The sequence below is a fragment of the Leptonychotes weddellii genome, chromosome 4, assembly GCF_054177405.1.
Source record: "Leptonychotes weddellii isolate Sample4059 chromosome 4, ASM5417740v2, whole genome shotgun sequence".
In the NCBI taxonomy this organism is placed as follows: domain Eukaryota; kingdom Metazoa; phylum Chordata; class Mammalia; order Carnivora; family Phocidae; genus Leptonychotes; species Leptonychotes weddellii.
The window spans coordinates 54,872,413-54,883,704 of NC_138372.1; the positions used below are offsets into that span (position 1 = coordinate 54,872,413).

Here is an 11,292-nt window from a genome sequence, read left to right on the forward strand (position 1 = left end):
CCTGGCAATATTCTCAGCCAATATTTGTCAGTTGTATTCTGCATGATTACAACAGAAAAGGACTGGAAAAGGGAATAAAGAATAGACCACTAAGAAAGTAAATTTGTATACTACAGAAGGGTTAATATTTTTACTTTTCTGTACATTTTGCTTGCTGCATGTATGTTTCTCACATGGTGAAATTTCTTTAAGATAACTATATAACTAGTTTCTTTACCTATACATGGAATTGTTTTATGAAGGGCAGCTTGCATCTCTACTTGTGATTGAATTGAATAAGAATGTAAAAGAAACTCTTTGAATGTAAGATTTTTTTTATTTGAAATTTTATCTTCTCTCTTGAAAAACAGAAGGATGTTTAGATGAGTGGAAAGGAGGTGAAATAAGTCAACTTGAATATGCCTTTCAGGGGTTTCTCCTATGGTTTCAAAATTCTAACTAGTGGTCTCTAATTTGCTAAGTCCATGGAAAGGAAAACATTCATGATGGTGATCAAGGCCCATGTTATTAGCCATAGGAAATCTTTTAGAGTCATAAACATTATTGAACAGACCAGTGGGCCTGCTTGGTGTAGGTATGACAACAAGAAACAATGGTAGCCAAGATTATGATATGCCAAAAATCTATCCACTTAAAGACATCTAATACAGTAGTTATTTCTCAAATAGAATTAGAATGTAAACAAAACAAAAACAAGTCCACACCTAAATATTCCCCCATGCTAAAGGATTTAATTCATAAAATAAAACTGCCTAAATGGTAATAAAAGCATTTATAGAGTTAGTAAAGTAAATGACCATTTCAAGGGAAATAAAAAAATCACAGAAATCTTAGATCGTCTTTCTAGTATAATCCACAGAGCAGTGGAAAAGGTCTAGATATTGATATAAAGTCCTATAACACTTCTCAACATAGTAGATATTTATGCTAATGTTAATATTGTCAAATATTCAAGATGTTTTTTATTTCTTTTGTCAGAATATGATTTGGTTGCATACAGTGACCTTTGGAGACAGTTTTATATCTGGAATTGTTTATATAGTTGAAGCCTAAGACATTAAATAGTCTATACTACTATTGCAAATAAACATATAACAAAATGACTACATGACATAGACATGTGATTGTCATAAACATAACAGCCCTGGGCCATGCCACAAATTCAGGGATAAGGGTACAGTGGAGGGTAGTGGAGGTGGGCTGTTACATGTAGTTAATCAGGGATTCTTTGTTATTCTTCCATCTTTAGCATGTGACTTCAAAGTTGCTCTGGACATCATTATCCTAGTAAGCCAGCAAGGAAAATAAACAATAACAAAATTTTTATGATCCATGTCTGTAAGTGACACACATCAATTCTGTTTATATGCTATTGGCTATCTATCATTCATATGGCTGTAAAGGAAAGAAACAACAAAACAAAAAAACTGAGGGAAGCAGAGAAAAACACCTAGCTCAATGCACTGAATTTCTGTGATGTATAATATCCTTGTTATGTCAGAATGTGATTACTTATTGTCTCAAGACTTGTAAATTTGAAAGATAAGTCATCTGCATTTTCAAACTCAATATATAACTGTAGATTGGGGAAAGGCTATCCATACAAAAGTAATTAAATTGGAATAGTGGGAAATGGGAAAGCACTGAATTGCAATAAAGGAAAGAATTCTACCCTGGCAATGAAGGAAATTCTTTGATTAGAAATTGAGTGTTCTCTCAAGGAACAATCTCATTCTCAGTGGCTCCAACTTTGCCTTCTGAGGGGTCATTCTTTACTTATTAGTCTCCACGCCCACTTTTCTAGTGAGTGTTGAGAATCTAATTCTCTTAAAGGCTAGTACAGCTTTTGTTTTGTTTCCTGATCCTTGGAAGCCCAAGATTTATTTATAGCTGAAACAATTAAATATATTTTGGGGGCTGCCTTCTTGTTTCTCTGACAAAATAATTTCCCTTAAAATTATGATAGGCTACTGATCTATTTCTTAGTAGTTATTTGCAGATACTGAAAACTACATAAACCCAACGTTTTCTCCTAGGCATAGTTCTTAAAGCTTTTCTATTTTTATTGTTTTTTGACCCCATCACTTTTTCATGCTGTCTACTTAATTATAACTACCATGAGATCATCTGAAAGAAAATAGTCTTAAGTGGGAAGGTAAACACTTTATGTTACATTTGCCAGAGATTTAAATGGGTCTTAAAAAGTCTTAATGGGATTTTGTTGTTCAAAGCCTTTTTCAGCCTTATATTCTTTAGGGTCCAGGATCAGTTGTTTTCTTCAGTCTTTTGTGGACTTGGTCTTTGTTTTTAGATTTCCCTGAGCTCATCTCGATTTTGTAATACCATGCCAAAGGCAGTAAGGAGTATCCATATTTACCAATAGTTGACTTTTTCCAACTATTTTTCCTAAAGCTATAGGTACTGATTAACTTGCATATTTTTTCAGGTAGTAGTTCTACAAAATATTTTGCCATTGCATAAAATAAGTCTTCAGATTTCTAGCCTATAGTTTCTTTTCCATGTTGTCTGCTCCCTTTCATTTTTGATAAAAAATTTATTGAAATTTATCAATGACAGACATAAAGCTCAAAGTTTGGCTTTCTAAGGGGCAAGAGAAAAACCAGTGCAGATGTTCTTTTATACAGATGATACATGGGCTAGGAAGTAACACGTCACTTCTAAAGCAATCCAGAAGAGGGACATGAAAGCAAACCTGGACATTCACTAGGAATTTGCAGTCATTTTAGATTTCCACTAGATAAGGAAATATAATTTTGGGTTAGTTTTTCCAGGCTCGGGTGTATGAAAAACAAAAATAACAAAAAACCCAGTCAAGGGATGTCTTGGTCGCTGTCCCCTAAGTGTCTGCCTTCACCTCCTTGCTCAGCGGGGAGCCTGCTGCTCCACCTGCTTGTGCATTCTCTCTCTCTCTCTCTTTCTGACAAATAAATAAATAAAATCTTAACAACAACAACAACAACAAAACAGTCAACATGCAGTAATGTCTCCTGCACTTAGGTTCGTAAAAATGGTCTAAATACAGAAGTACATGTGGAAGAATTCCCTTGTCATTTTGTAAAACAAAATATTATAATTTTTTTACAGAACAAGATAAGGCAGGTTTTTTTTTTTTTTAATCTTTTAAAGAGGTTGACTTTTGATGGTTTGCTGCTGCTTTTTAAATTACAATGGCCAAATCCATTTTACTCATAACACATAAGTAAGCTTGTTGTTTTCTATTCTCTGACTCATAGCTCTGAAGAGTGACATCAGAGTCATCTCCTTAGAGCAAAGCCCACCACCATCTGTGAAGAGGGAAAGAAATGAGAGAGGGGGAATGTCTCCCAACCATTGCCAAAATAGGCCTTTAGGTTGCTATTTACAAACCAGGGCACTAGACGCCTCTAGCAGGCCCAAGAAATGCAGAAGTCATAGGAACCAGAGCAAGAGGTAAGATGTGGCTGGTGCTCATCCCCTTCTGGGCTTTGAGAAACCAAACAGAGGCCAGGCATGACCTTTGAACTAACTCCAGAAACTCGGGAAATACCAGGAATTGTAAGAGCCCTCCAAACCATCCTCTGAGAGTAAGGAACAAATGCTCACTTGGTGATTACTCAGCTATCGCATTTATAGGGACAAAACCAGACACAAAGAAAAAGGGGGGAAAACAGTGGCAGTAAAAATAGTATTTTATTCCACCCCCTCCTGCCCTCCCTTCCCTCACAACCCTCAGTACACTTTTCCCCTCTCGTTCCAACAGCAACGTTACAATCAGAAGAAAATAAGTTTCAGGGGATAGGATTTCTGGAGAGGAGTGGTATGGGTAAAAACAGTCAATCACAATAAGTTTTTAAAATAGGTTATTCCACTTAGTCATCATCTTCTCCCTCATCTTCAAGTTTTCATGTTCACTTCTGATCCTGTTCTTCTTCACCAGCATCTTCATCTTCCCCATCTTCTACTTCCCTGTGGTTATAACCTTCTTCATCCTTCTCCTCTTCACTCATGTCTTCTTTTTTCTTCCTCCTCCCTTTCATCCTCCTAGTGTTCCACTACCTTAGCATCTTCATCCTCCTCCTCCTCATCATCACCCTCCAGGCCCTCCACATTGCCCTCGGCATCTGAGTTGGGGACCTCCTTGTCATCCTGGTCATAGCCATTGAGAAACGTGAGCTGCAAAAGGAGCTTGAACACATTTTCTTGATAATCGTTCAGACTGGTGACCTCACAACTGAAAAGGTCTAAACTCTTGAGGTTTCCTAACTTTCTCAGTGGCTCTACTGTGCGGAGGTCTTTAATTTTGTTGCCATTTAAATATAGATGTATGAGGTTTGGACACCTTTATGCCAGTACTTCCAGGCCCTCTGAGATTCTGTTATTGCTTACTTCAAGTTTAACTTTGGTCACTTTGCGTCTGAGGTGAGGCCTGCATTTTGTACTGAAGAACTCCAGTTCTTCAAATTCATCTGTGAGTCTTTCAGTTTTGCCTCCAATTGACGGGTAATTGTCCAGGACAAGCTCTTTCATATCGTATCAGATCCTCCTGTTCCCCAGCTCTAAATGAATCTATTTGTCCATGTCCATCTCCTGCACTCTTTCTCTGCAATGGCTCCTGGTGCTGGTGGAATTCAATCAATCTGCTTCCTAATCATTATGACAAAACCATGCATTTTATATTTTTTACAGCAGCATTCCACTTTACAGCCTCAAAACAGACCCCATGTGACATAATGACTTAATAAAATAGAAGTATATTTCTTGTTCACTAGTTTAGGAGAGGTCCAGAGCATGGTGCTAGTGGAACATTTCCCTATAAGAAGTTATTTAGAGACTCAGTTTAATGACATCTTTGGATCTTAAACATGTGATTTCAGGGTTATCATCATCCATACTACTTAAATAAACTGGAAGGGTTAAGATCATGGAGGGATTCTCATGGAAAATGTTCTGGGCTGTACCTGAAAGTGACACATAATAATTTACTAACATTTCATAGAGAGCGTGCAGCCACATGATCACACCTATCTACAAAAGAAGCTAGGATATATAGTCTGTGTAGCTAGGAAGAATAGAATGGTTTTCAGGGAAAGCTAGCAGTTTCTGTAATATGTTTTATCAAAGGAAAATTGTAGTTAAAGTAACTAATTTGAGAAATGTTTCTAGGATTAGATGTAAATTATATGGAATTATTAAGTGTTCAAGTAATATTGTGTTAATATCTATATGATTATTTTTTCCAACTGAGGCTTTACTCAAGTTCTAAGTTAATTCTGTAATATGTTGTTATGCATCATATACAGATATCAAATGCTTGACTATCACATTCAAATTTCTTTGTGCATGAAATAGAGGAGAGGAGGTTGGATGACAGATGACATAATGTAAACATGCTATTTATTTTGAAACAAGATACAACTTTATCTTTTCTTTATTCCACATATAATAAATTCCAAATAAACCAAATACTTAGAGTAAAAGTATAACTTATATGTTTTATTAGAGAATAAGGGTACATATTTTTGTAATCTTTGGGAAAACTCTGAGCATATGTGAAATTTGTACTAGACAAACACAAAACTTTTATATTAAAATCAGTGAAGATTATCAAGTCTGACAAACAGTAAAAATGGAGTACATAAAAATGAACAGTCTCAGAAACCTGTGGGACATCCTCAAGCATACTAACATGTACAATGGGAGATCCAAAAGAGAAGAGAAAGGAGCAGAATGAATATTTGATAAAATAATGAACACAGCTTCCCAAATTTGATGAAAAAACATTAATATGTACATCCAAGCTCAATGAACTTCATGGAATGTAAAGTCAAAAGTGTCCACACCTAGGGCGCCTGGGTGGCTCAGTTGGTTAAGCGACTGCCTTCAGCTCAGGTCATGGTCCTGGAGTCCCGGGATCGAGTCCCGCATCGGGCTCCCTGCTCGGCAGGGAGCCTGCTTCTCCCTCTGACCCTCCCCCCTCTCATGTACTCTCTCTCATTCTCGCTCTCTCAAATAAATAAATAAATCTTTAAAAAAAAAAAAAAAAAGTGTCCACACCTAGACACATCATATCAAACTATCAAAAGCCAAAGACAAGAAAAGATGGAAAGCAGCTAAAGAAAAATAACTTATCACTTACAGTATATATTTAATAAGATTAACAATACTTTTTTTTAAGATTTTATTTATTTATTTGACAGAGAGAGACACAGCAAAAGAGGGAACACAAGCAGAGGGAGTGGGAGAGGGAGAAGCAGGCTTCCTGCTGAGCAGGGAGCCTGATGTGGGGCTCGATCCCAGGACCCTGGGATCATGACCTGAGCCGAAGGCAGACACTTAAAGACTGAGCCACTCAGGTGCCCCAACAATACTTTTTTCATCAAAGACAATGGATGCTAGGAGACAGTGGGATAACACATTCAAAGTGCTGAAAGATAAAGAATGTAAACCAAAAATTCTGTATCCAGCAAAACTATTTATCAAAGACAAAATAGAAATTAAGACTCTGAGATAAACAAAGCTGAGAGAATTTATCACTAGCAGACCCACACTAAAAGATATACTAAAAGGAGTCCTTCAGACTATAATGACATGACAGTAGATGATAATTTAAATCCATACAGAGAGGAGCACCTGGGTGATTCAGTGGGTTGAACATCCAAGAGTTTGTTTTGGCTTCGGTCACCATCTCAGGGTTGTGGGATTGAGCCTTGCATTGGGCTCCATGCTCATCATGGAGTCTGCCTGTCCCTCTTCCTCTCCCTCTGACCCTCCCTCCCACTCACTTCCACATGTGCCCTCTCTTTCTCTCAAATAAATAAATTAAAAAAACAATTTTAAAATATCCATACAGAGAGATAAAGAGTACTAATAAAGGTAACTAGATAGGAATATATAAAAGATAGTATAAATGTATTTTTGTTTTTAACCGCTGTAATCCTATCTTATTTTAAAGACAACTGCATGAAATAATGCTTATAAAACTGTTGATTAATTTATGATGTATAAGGATATAATTTGTATGACATTAATAGCATAAAAGAAGAATGGAGGGAGATATATTGAAGCAAACTTTTATAATCCATTAATGTGTTAAAATCTGAAGCTGATTATTTTAAGTTAATATGGTCATTGTAATTCACAAAGAAAATGCTAAGAAAGCACCTCAAAATAAAAGACAAAACAAAAATTAAAATGGCAATTATAAAATAGCTATTTGGGGCGCCTGGGTGGCTTAGTCGTTAAGCGTCTGCCTTCAGCTCAGGTCATGATCCCAGGGTCCTGGGATCGAGCCCCGCATCAGGCTCCCTGCTCCGCGGGAAGCCTGCTTCTCCCTTTCCCACTCCCCCTGCTTGTGTTCCCTCTCTCGCTGTGTCTCTCTCTGTCAAATAAATAAATAAAATCTTAAAAAAAAAAATACCTATTTAACACAAAAGAAGGCTGTACTGTAGGAATAAAGGAATGGAAAGTTTATAAAACATAAAAATGGCAAAGTGTCAGACATAAATATTATCAGTGATTATGTTAAATGTAAACACACTAACCATTCCAATCAAAAAAGAGCTAAAAAAAATAATGATCAAATTATACTGCCTAAAGGAGACATTCTCTAGTTTGAAAGTAAAAGAATGGAAATAGATATCTCATGCAAATAGTAACTAAAAGTGAGTTGGAGTACCTCTATTAGACAAAAACAGAATTAAGACAAATTTCTAAATATAATAGAGATAATAAAAGGCATTTTATAATAAATACTAATACCTATCAAAAGGGGTCCATAATATATGAAGAAACAGAGGGGAGAGATAAATGAACAAGAATACTTAGAGATTTCAATACCCAATTTCAATAATGAATAGAAGAACAAGGCATAAATTTCACAAAGAAACAGAAGATGTGAACATTATAAACCAACTACACCTAACAAATATTTATGGAATACTAAGCCCCAAAACAGCACAACATACATTCTTAAGTACATAAGGAATGTTGTCCAAAATAGACGTGGTTAGGGCACAAAACATAATACATTCAAATAATGAATTTTGTAATAATTTTTAAATTATTACAATAAACTTTAAATTTATTGTAACACATTTTAAAGGTTTGAATAATATAAATAATATCCTCTGTTCCCAATGAAATGAAATTAAAAATCAATAACATGATAGAGATATTCAAAAATGTGGACATTTCACAACACATGCCTTAATAAGCAATGTGTCAAAGACAAAATCATAAGGGAAAATAGAAAATACAATTAGATGAGTAGAGACAAAAACAGCACTAGCACTTATGGAATGCAGCAGAAGTATTGCTTGGCAAAAAATTTAAACTGTAAACACCTATATTCAAAAGGAAGAAAGATCTCAATTCGATAATTTAACCTTCCATCTTAGGAAAATAGAAAAAGAAGAGCAAACTACATCAAAAGCAAGAGTAAATAATAATAATAGTAAATAATGTAAATAATAATAACGATAAGGGCCAAAATAAATGAAACAGAAAAATAGAGTCAATGAAACTAAATATTAGTTCTTCGAAGATCAACAAAATTTAGAAACCTTTAGCCAGACTGACCAAGAAAAGGAGAGAGAAGATTCAAACCACCAAAATTAGGAGTGAAGAGCGATATCACTACAGAGCTTATAGAAGAGCAAAGGGAAATAAGGAACAATATAGATTGCATGCCAACAAATTATATAAGCTAGATCAAATGAACAATTCCTAAAAATACACAAACTAATAAAACTGACTCAAGAATAAATAGAAAATCTGAAATAACCTGTAACCAGTAAAGATATTGAATTAGTAATAAAACATCAACTAATGAATAGTAAAAAATAAAATAGATATTGAAGTAGTAATAATCAAATTAGTAATAAATCAGTTCCCGATGGCTTCACAGGTGAATTTTATTAAATATTTAAGGAATAATTAACACCAATCCTTCACAAATTCTCTGAAAAAGTAGAAGAGGGAGTTAATACTTTCCAACTCAGTGTATATGGAAACTATAAAGTATTATCGAAAAACAAGAAAGGGGCGCCTGGATGGCAAAGGTGGTTAAGCATCTGACTCTTGGTTTTGGCTAAGGTCATGATCTCAGGGTCATGAGATTGAGCCCTGCAGCTGGTTCTGTGCTCAACCAGGCAGTCTGCTTCTCTTCCTCTGCTCCTCTCCCTTGCTCACTCGCTTTCAAATAAATAAATCTTTAAAAAATATTAAGAAAGACCTAAATAAATGAAAAATAGCCCATATACATGGATTATAACAATTAATATTGTTAAGTTGGCAACACTCCCCAAATTGATTTACAAATTTAGTGTAATCGTCTGTCAAAATCCCATCTTCTTCTTTTTTTTTTCAGATATCAACAAGATGATCCTAAAATTCATATGGAAATGAAAAAAGCCTAGGATAAACAAAACAATCTTGGAAAAAAAAAAAGTTGGGGGATTCACACTTCAAAACGCAATATTAGGCTATAGTAATCAAGATAGTGTGGTACTGACAGAAATATAGACACATAATTAATGAAATAAAATGAAGAGTCCCACTAATAATCACTTGCAGTTGTAGTCAATTGATTTTCAACACAGGTGCTGATAAAATGTAGTGGGGGAAATAGTATTTTTTATTTTTATTTTTTTAATTTATTTTTTTTAATTCTTATGTTAATCCCCATACATTACATCATTAGTTCTAGATGAATCTTATTTTTTTTTTATTTTTTTTTTTTTTTATTTATTTATTTTTATTCTTATGTTAATCCCCATACATTACATCATTAGTTCTAGATGAAGGAAATAGTATTTTTGACAGTGGTTTAGATGCAAGTGAATGCAGTTGAACCCCAACATCAGAACTTTTACAAAATTTAAGTCAAAATATAGATGTAAGTTAAAAGTCAAAGCTATAAAACTCTTAGAAGTAATTCTTAAAAGAAACTAGATATGAAACAAAAAGCACAAGGGAAAAATTGATTTCATCAAAAATTTTAAAAAGAAAAAAAATGTGCTTCAAAGGATTCTACTAAGTGAAAAGATAACCCACAGAGTGGGGTAAGATATTTGCAAATCATATGTCTGTTAAGAGACTTGAATCTAGAATAATATATATAAAAACTAATACAACTCAACAATGAAAAGACAACCCAATATAAAATGAGAAAATATTTGAATAGACATTTTCCAGTGATAATATACAAATGGCCAATAAGCATATGAAAAGATGCTGAACACATTAGTCATTAGGGATATGCAAGTCAAAAGCTCAATTAGATAATACTCCCTTCCCAGTAAGATGGAAATAACAAGCTGTAAAAATGTGGAAAAATTGAAACTCTCACACATTGTTGATAAGAAATCCAAAATGTTGCAGTTACTTTGTAAAACAGTTTGGGAATTCTTCAAAATATTAAAAATAAAGGTACCCTATGACCCAGCTATTCCACTTCTAGTTATACATATAAGAGAATTTAAAACATATATACACATAAAATTTGTTCATGAATGTTCATAATAGCATTATTCATAATAGCCAAAAACAAAAAACTAGAAACAACCTGAAGGTCCATCAACTAATGAATTAAAATTATGTGATGTATCCATATAATAGAATATTAGCCATCAACATGAACTATGATAGATATTACAACATAGGTAAACCTTGGAAAAATATGTTCGTTGAAATAGACAGGCAACTCACTAGAGATAGATATTAGATTTGTTTTTGCCAGGAACTGGGGAGAAGGTGAATGGAGAATGACTGTTAATGGCTGCAGGATTTCTTTAAGGATGATGAAATGTTTTAAAATTAGTGGTGGTAGTTGTGCAATTCTGAGTATATTAAAAACCACTTGTTTATACTCTTTAAAATAACAATGTTAGGTGAATTATATCTCAATAAAATTATTAAAGAAATTATAAAGCATTACTTTTCTGTTCTATTTAGTATCTAGTCTTCAATTTTTGATCAAACCACTTTTCCCTTCTCTATGAGCCTCACTATGCTCTCCCCTCCTTTCTCAGATTTAAATATCATTGTCCTTTATTAGAATGCCCTCAACTCTCCCACTCTTTTCTACCTTCCACTCATGCTCTAGACTGGCAAAGTCCAAATCCTGTTTGCAGTCAGCTCTACCCAAACTCTACACCTGCCCTGTGAGAACCTAATACTTGTGCATAAAAACACACAGGCATGCTTCTTGAGATAACTTTAAATTAATGACTATAAACCTTAAATAGCTTTCAGTGTTGTCCAGTAATTCTGCTTGCTAGATAAATCTACTCT

At 34.3% G+C, this 11,292-nt stretch overlaps 1 pseudogene; it reads right to left on the reverse strand.

Moving 5' to 3' along the window:
* Window positions 1–3,338: 3,338 nt before the first annotated feature.
* Window positions 3,339–4,584, reverse strand: LOC102739239 (acidic leucine-rich nuclear phosphoprotein 32 family member D-like; annotated as a pseudogene).
* Between the last annotated feature and the right edge of the window lie 6,708 nt (window positions 4,585–11,292).